Below are 7,702 nucleotides of genomic sequence, written 5' to 3' on the forward strand. Positions count from 1 at the left end.
CCCTAGAAAAATCAGCAGTCTCAACAGACAAATGATTAAAAGTAAGTAGAGTGAGTTCATTATGGCCAAACTACAAAACTCAATTTCATTGTCCTGTACCAGCAAGAACTACTTAGAACATGTAATACAAATGGGATCTTATTCATAATAGCAATAAAAACTGTAAAGTATCTTAAAACTAAGTTAACCAAAAATTCATAAGAATACATAAAATGTCAAAACGCTAATAAAGAACACAGAAGGTGAGTTGAACAGATGGAGAGACAGTCCAGACTCCTGAGTTGGGGGGAAGACTTAGAATTATAAAGATATTAATGGTCCTTATATTCATCAACATAGAGCATCCCAATCAAAATAAGATTTCTTTGAAAAATTGAATAAACACACATCAATATATACATAGAAGAATAAAATCCAACAAACAGCAAAATCAACTTTTAAAAAAGAAGAAGAAACTTAATGTACCTGATATTGATATACTTCAGAGTCACAGTAAGAAAATCCAGAATGGGGACGCCTGGGTGGCTCAGTGGGTTAATCGTCCAACTTTGGCTCAGGTCATGATCTCATGGTTCATGAGTTTGAGCCCCACGTTGGGCTCTGAGCTAAAAGCTCAGAGCCTGGAGCCTGCTTCAGATTCTGTGTCTACCTCTCAGTCTGCTCCTCCTCCACTCACTCTCTCTCTCTCTCTCTCTCTCTCAAAAATAAATGAACATTAAAAAAAATTTTTTAAGGAAGAAAAGAAAATCCAGAATAGTATTGGCACAAAAATAGACAAAGGACCAATAGAGCAGAATGAGTTCACAAATACACATACATGTGGGAAGTTAGTACATGATAAGGCTGAAATCATAAATTAATGGGTAAATATTGTTCAATAAATGATGTACACAAAATTATTTCATTGCATGGAGAAGACAAAAGCGAATCCCTCCCCAACAACACTGTAAGGATGAACTTTCAAGTAACAAATAAGATCTTGGGAGCAGGAAAGACTCCTTAATAAGCATTTAAAAAAAATAGATAAATTCAATTTCAAAAATATTCTTCAAATCAAGAAAAGGACAAGAACCACAATAGAAAAATGAACAAACAATATAGCTAGGCAAGAGGTGCCTGGGTAGTTCAGTAGGTTAAGTGTCCGACTTCAGCTCAGGTTATGATCTAGTAGTTCGTGAGTTCGAGCCCTACATCAGGCGCTGACAGCACAGAGCTCACTTCAGATGCTCTGTCTCCCTCTCTCTCTGCCCCTCTCCTGCTCACGTGTGCACACATGCGTTCTCTCTCTCACTCAAAAATAAATAAACATTAATAAAAAAGAATATACCTAGACAACTTACAGAGGTGGGAACCCGAGGGTTAACAAAAATGTGAAGAAATGTTCAAAATCATTAGCCATTGGAAACATGAAAATTAAAACTACAATGATATGTTTCTACCAAAAAGGAAAACTGAAGGAAGTATTGAGGGAGATGTGGAGATACAGGCATCCTTCTACACTGCTGGTAAGGGCAGGCAAGTGTTGCCAATCAAGAATGCATACTAACACCACTTGGTCAAAATGAGCACATGCGTATCCTAAGATCAGGCAATTCCATCCCTGGTTTTGTGAACTACAGACATTTTTACACATGTCCAAAGGATACAGGAAAGGGGGTGTTAATTGCAACATTATTTTTTGTGGCAGGGAACCAGAGACGACACAGCTGTCAATCCCCAAGAAAGGATATACACGTACAGGAAATTTCTGCTGTGTCACCGAGGCTTTTTCCTCCTCTGCCAGGAGGAAAAAAAACTCGTTTCTTAACATCCTCTTGACATTAGGTGTAAACCCATGGCTGAATTCTAGAAAAAAGGAATGTTTGGTTGGAGTTTAGTGGACCGCTTGCAGACCTGGCTGTAAGAAACTCCTCAGGGAAAACCTCCCTGCTCTTTCTTCCTTCCACCTGGCTCAAGTGGAGGAAATCCCTGGAGCAGAATGGGATCCATGTGTTCAAGGTTGTGGAAGATGGAAGGAGCGTGGGTCGCTGAATCACCCCTCGGTGGAAAATCACCTAACTTGGAGCACCCACTTCAGGCTGTTAATTTAGTTTCAACTTCATTAACCAACCTGATGTTCTGTTAAGCCTCTGAAATTTGAAGGATTTACTTGTTACATGTGTAGCATTACCTTAACTGATACAATAGATAAAATGTGGGTAGATACACACCATTGAGTAGGCAATAGACCAAATGTGTGTATCTCCCCCAGAGTTCAAGGGTTGAAACATAATCCCCAATGCGATGGCATTTGAAGGTGGGCTTTGGGGAGGTGATTAGGTGATGAGAGCAGACTCGACTGAATGGGATTAGCGACCTTATGAAAGAGATCCCAAGAGAGTTTTCTTGCCCTTTCCACCATGTGAGGACACAGCAAGAAGATGGCTATCTGTGAACCAGGAACCTTATACATTAAGCATGATGTGCTGTTGGCTGTACAGGGGGGAAAGAGCAGAAAAATTACAGAGTGTATGAAATAAAAGGGAATAAGTCAATGTGTGACTGAATAAGTAAATGCCTAAGTGTAGAGTTTACACATAGACCAATAGGGACAGGGTGACATGAACTAAGGACTGTGATCCGTACTCAGTTCCTATAAGAATAAAAAGAACTGAAGAAAAATATGATCACTATTGATAATGACCATCCTGTTTCCTCAGTCCAATTTCCTATTTTTTATGCAGATGAAGCTTTAAAAGAAAAACCAAATGAGGCACCTGGGTGGCTCGGTCAGTTAAGCACGCAACTCTTGATTTCGGCTCAGGTCATGATCTCGTGTTTTGTGAGATTGAGCCCTTCATCGGGCTCCATGCTGATAGCATAGAGCCACTTGGTATTCTCTCTCTCTCTCTCTCTCTCTCTCTCTTCCTCTCTCTGCCACCCCTCAAAATAAATAACTTAAAAAAAAAAAAAGAACTGGGTGCATGTGGCCTTGCCCCCTGTATTAGTCAACTCCAGCTGCCACAACAAAATACCATACACTGAGTGTCTGAAGCAACAGATATTTATTCCTTACAGTTCCAGAAGTTGGAAGTCAAGACATAATACATGTTACCTACAAAGGCTCACTTCAGCGTTAAGGATGGTTGCTAAATCATTGTTGTTGCAGGAGAGACGAAAATGAGTGATGTCTTCTTGATGTTAAAAACCAGCGATGATGCTGACATCATCCGTGGTGTCTCTTTTTATAAAGGGCATCACTTCCATCACAAGGGCTCCACCCTCATGACTTTATCTAAACCTAAAAGTTTCCTAAATGTTCCATCTCCAAATACTATGACACTGAGGGGTAGGGCTTCAACATATGAATTTGCAGGGACACAATTCAGGCCATAGCTTCTGCAATCAATTACTCTCCAATGCTGCTCAACCCCACAGAAGTTAGGTCAACTTACAGAATTTTGTATAATATCCCATCAGGACGTCCTCTTAGGAGAAAAGGAGGAAGCAGAATCAAATAGTGGAAAGGATGTCTCTTCTTCCGCCTGAACAAATCTCCCTGAAACTAACCATAAAGGAAAAATGGTAATTAGCCCATAATCACACCCTAAAATAGGCTGAAGTGCCAGTTCCAAGTTGCTGAAAAGGAGTATGGCATTTCTTTGCCAAGGAGTCCACCCTGCTTCGCCCGTGGATAGGGATGAGTACCTGGGCCAGTGCCATTGTCTGAGTCAATCCTGCACACCTTACTGTGGAAAAAACAAAAAACAAACCAAATCAGAGAGGCCACAAGCACATACACACCCTCACACACCTAGTTTCAAGCAGCACTAAATTACCTGAAAGCGTCTCAATTAAAGAGAATTACCACCCCCTCTAAGCTGCAATCATAGCCATTATGTATCATCGGGCTTAAATCAGTTCCCTGGGAGATGTCCTGATTAAGCGGATTTCCCAATTAAGCCTGTCCCAGTTGAGTGGCGCATACCATTCTGATTAGATTCCTAATTTATATAGGAGGCTTTATACTTTATATAAAGGGAAAAGGGGAGTTGAGGAAAATTGTCAACCTCTGAAATTTCTCCCTGTGCATTTACCCATTCAACAGCAAACCTTCCCCTTTCTCTGATAAATGGAGTCACTTACTAACCAAAGTAGTTCTAAACCTCAAGTAAAATATGAATTGTTCTTGTGAAGCCACAACTGCCCTTCCAAATCTCTCAGGAAACATTGCAGTCATCCCCTTGGGGGACAGACCCTTTGATGGGGCAGCAGCAGATTGAGGAACATAGAAGAAAAGAGTGGTCACAGTGTCCAGAATGGTACACACATAGTCTTTTGTAGTTTTAAAAAAATCTTTTGCAGTGTACCATATCACAAACACAAGTGAATACATGCATGCACGCATGCATGGATGAATGAATGAATAAATGAATGAATGAATGAATGAATGAATGGCTTGCCTGGCCATGAGGGCAGGATGAGAAGTTAAAACATGTCAGTGTTCTGTCGGCCAACATCACAGAGCCACAATATGGGGAGAAATGTTGTCCTCAAAGCTACGCTGAAAATCTGAAAACATATTTGGTTTCATTATTAGCCAAATCACTTGAACATGGAGTCAAACAAAATGATGAACCCATAAATGGTCCATTGGAATAGTGTTGTACAACCCATTCTGCAGAAATTCAAATATAGTCCTATGGGGAGACAATGACTAGTATGATTTCAAAAGCCTCAGCCTAAGGAAAAAGTACTTTCAGGTCAAAAGAAATAAACACAGAGAATTCTTCTTTCAAGGCAAAAATGCAGTCTATGCTCAAACACAGAAACTTCTCTTGGCCTGAGGAGAAGCTTTATTTGAGTGATGTGGCACCGCTACCTGGTATGAGCAAGGCAATCCAGAGAACCCAGCATTCCCCAGGAGGGTTTGAGCCACCCTGGTCCCTTTCACCAGATTTGCCTGAAGGAACTTCATCTGTTTGTAAAACCTGCTAACTGGACTCCCTTCTCTCCTTTTTCATGTTTTTTTTTTTCCTACTTCAAACCCTATGTATAGAATTTTGTAGAATACCTTCCTTAAATGCCATCAGTCCTTTAAAAAAAACAATACCTATATAACTATAGAACAAACATGATAGATGTCTTTGCAAGAAAATACTTGCCTGTACCTGAATTGTAGCAGAAAAGAGACATGAGACCTTTACTTCATGGCCTATGACATTTATAACCTGGCTATTTCCCCCATGAACAATTGATTTTTAACTTACTTCATTCAACATTTTACATTTAGCTCACTACCTTAATTTCAGACGCTTCAAAATCGAATTTTACTTTTGGGAATTACCCCCAAACTTTTCAGAAGGATTCTTGGCCTCAGAGAGAAAGCCTGAAATTACCAATCTAGTCAGCCTCTTGCCTGGCTTCAGTATGGGTCTCAAAGTCCCTTCATAGAGGGGAATTTCTACAGGTGGTCTCTGATTCAAAGGATAAAAGCTGAACTCTTCAGAGAAACATCCTGCCCATTTACATCCATCTCCTGACTGGAGATCAGTAGCACAACTGTGCCAAGAGAAAAACAGTCTACAGAAATGTTTATCCAGCACACAAAGCCAGAAAGCAGTCAAGAGGATTCCTAATGATTCCATCGCAGAGGTCTGTTTTGCAATGCAATTCTCCATGCAATCACCTAACAAGGGAATTTCTTGGCCCGAAATCTGGCTGCACACCAGACTTCATTTTGGAGAATGCCATCAGCAATGGCTGTCACTCTTCCTTCCTTCGTAGTTATGTTGCCTTCCTTTGGATTTGGTCAAACTTTTGTTTCAAAGTGAACATGTGCAGAGCATGTAAAGGAAGAAGGTAGAGCCAGAGGAGTTTTTTGTATTGAATTATTTTCCTAGGCTTCCAAAGAAAGTAGACTTACTTGCAGTACTGAGAACATTGTAGATGGTTAAAACACAAAATGATTTTGAAGTTTAAATTTCACCCTCCTGGCTATTTGTGTTTGTATTTCACTTCACTTGAACAATAAAGTAGCTTGGACGGTTTTGGGCATGTGGTTAAGCCTTTTAATTTCCTGGCCCTCACGCACTACTGCTCACATGGCAGGGTGACTGCCCTTAGCACAGCAGCCAAATTTTTAAATTGTTCATTGATATCTTTGGCCTAACATCGACACAATATTTTGTGTAGGTGTCTTATTGCTACAGCCACCGGAACCAAAGGTTGATGACACGTGGATCCATCAATAATGTAGCAACTGCTCTTACACTGTTAACCATCCCATGACAACCCATAGATAGCAATTCTTCAGAGACATGGCCCATAACTTAAACAGAATGAAAAGGGTACTAAAGAAATTCTAAATCCTTTTACACTAATGAATAAATTCTTTGCTGTTCCAAGGACTCAGCATTGCAGGAAAATATTTTCCAAATAATAAGGAAGTCATTATAAGCATTCAGAGACTTCTTTTCCTTCTCAGTGCACTGGGAATCTTTTATCAAGAGTAGTTTCTATGGAAGTAGATCTTTGTAGTCAGAATGTAATGGCACCATTAATTCGCCAGCGTATGAATCAGCATGACAGCGGTTCACCATTTCTTTACCATCTGATTGTGTGTTCTTTCATACTCTGGTTTGTCTCCAGACCGGCTGTTTTGTTTTGTTTTGTTTTGTTTTGAGATTAACACAGTAGAGAGCCAGCGTAGTGGGTGATTCAGGGCTGAGAGAAGGCAGACTTGTTTCCCAAAAGGAGTATCTCCAAATGCAGACATTCCTCCTGTTACCTTTTATCCTTAATTGGGTCAAAGTTTATCTCTTACATGTAAATTCTTCTCCAAAATGATGTGTTGAAGTGGAGAGCCATTGCAGGAGAGGGAGTTGGGGGGGGGGGGGAATTAGTGTCCTTTGTTGTGTTTTCATATGTCACATATTATGGAGCTGCAGCTATCACTGTACTAAGTACATTCAAAAGGCAAAAATTAAGTCCTTGCTCTCACCTTTTAAAGAGCTTACATTCCAGTGGGGTAGACGAAAGAGGCAAAAATGTACACAAATAATAGAGGTTATTGAAAATAAGAGGAGAAAAGGGGGAGGAGCCTGAGAACAGGATGGATGTCAGAGTTGAACCAAGCTCTATAGAGAGAAGGATAAACTAGGTGAATGAAAGGCTGTTTTAAAATCCCATCTCGGGGGCGCTTGGGTGGCTCAGTTGATTAAGTGTCCAACTCTTGATCTCAGCTCAGGTCCTGATATCAGGGATGTGATTTCAAGCCCCATGTTGAGTTCCATCCTGGGCATGGGGCTTACTTAAAAAAAAAAGTTGCGGGGTGAGGGAGGGGGGAAATCTCATTTCAGCAGTTTACTTTAAAGCCACTGTCAGATTTTAGGAGAGGAAAGGAGAGGAGACAAGATCATGGGTGGGACACTATCCATACCTGACCCTCCAAGTAGAATAATGTCATGCCAACCTACTTCATCTCATCTCAAGATATCATCCAGAAATAAGCTACAAAATTTGAGGACTGCCAGGTCCCAAATAAGCAAACTATAGCTCACCACCTATTTCTGTATGGTCCATGTGTGCAGAATGGTTTATAACTGGTGGAAAATACACAAAAAAATATTTAGTGACACCTACAAACTATATGAAACTCAAAGTTTAGTGTCCATAAATACAGCTATATTGGAACACAGCCACATAGATTCCTTTACATATT

Source organism: Panthera uncia, chromosome C2, assembly GCF_023721935.1.
Source record: "Panthera uncia isolate 11264 chromosome C2, Puncia_PCG_1.0, whole genome shotgun sequence".
NCBI classification, from domain to species: Eukaryota; Metazoa; Chordata; class Mammalia; order Carnivora; family Felidae; genus Panthera; species Panthera uncia.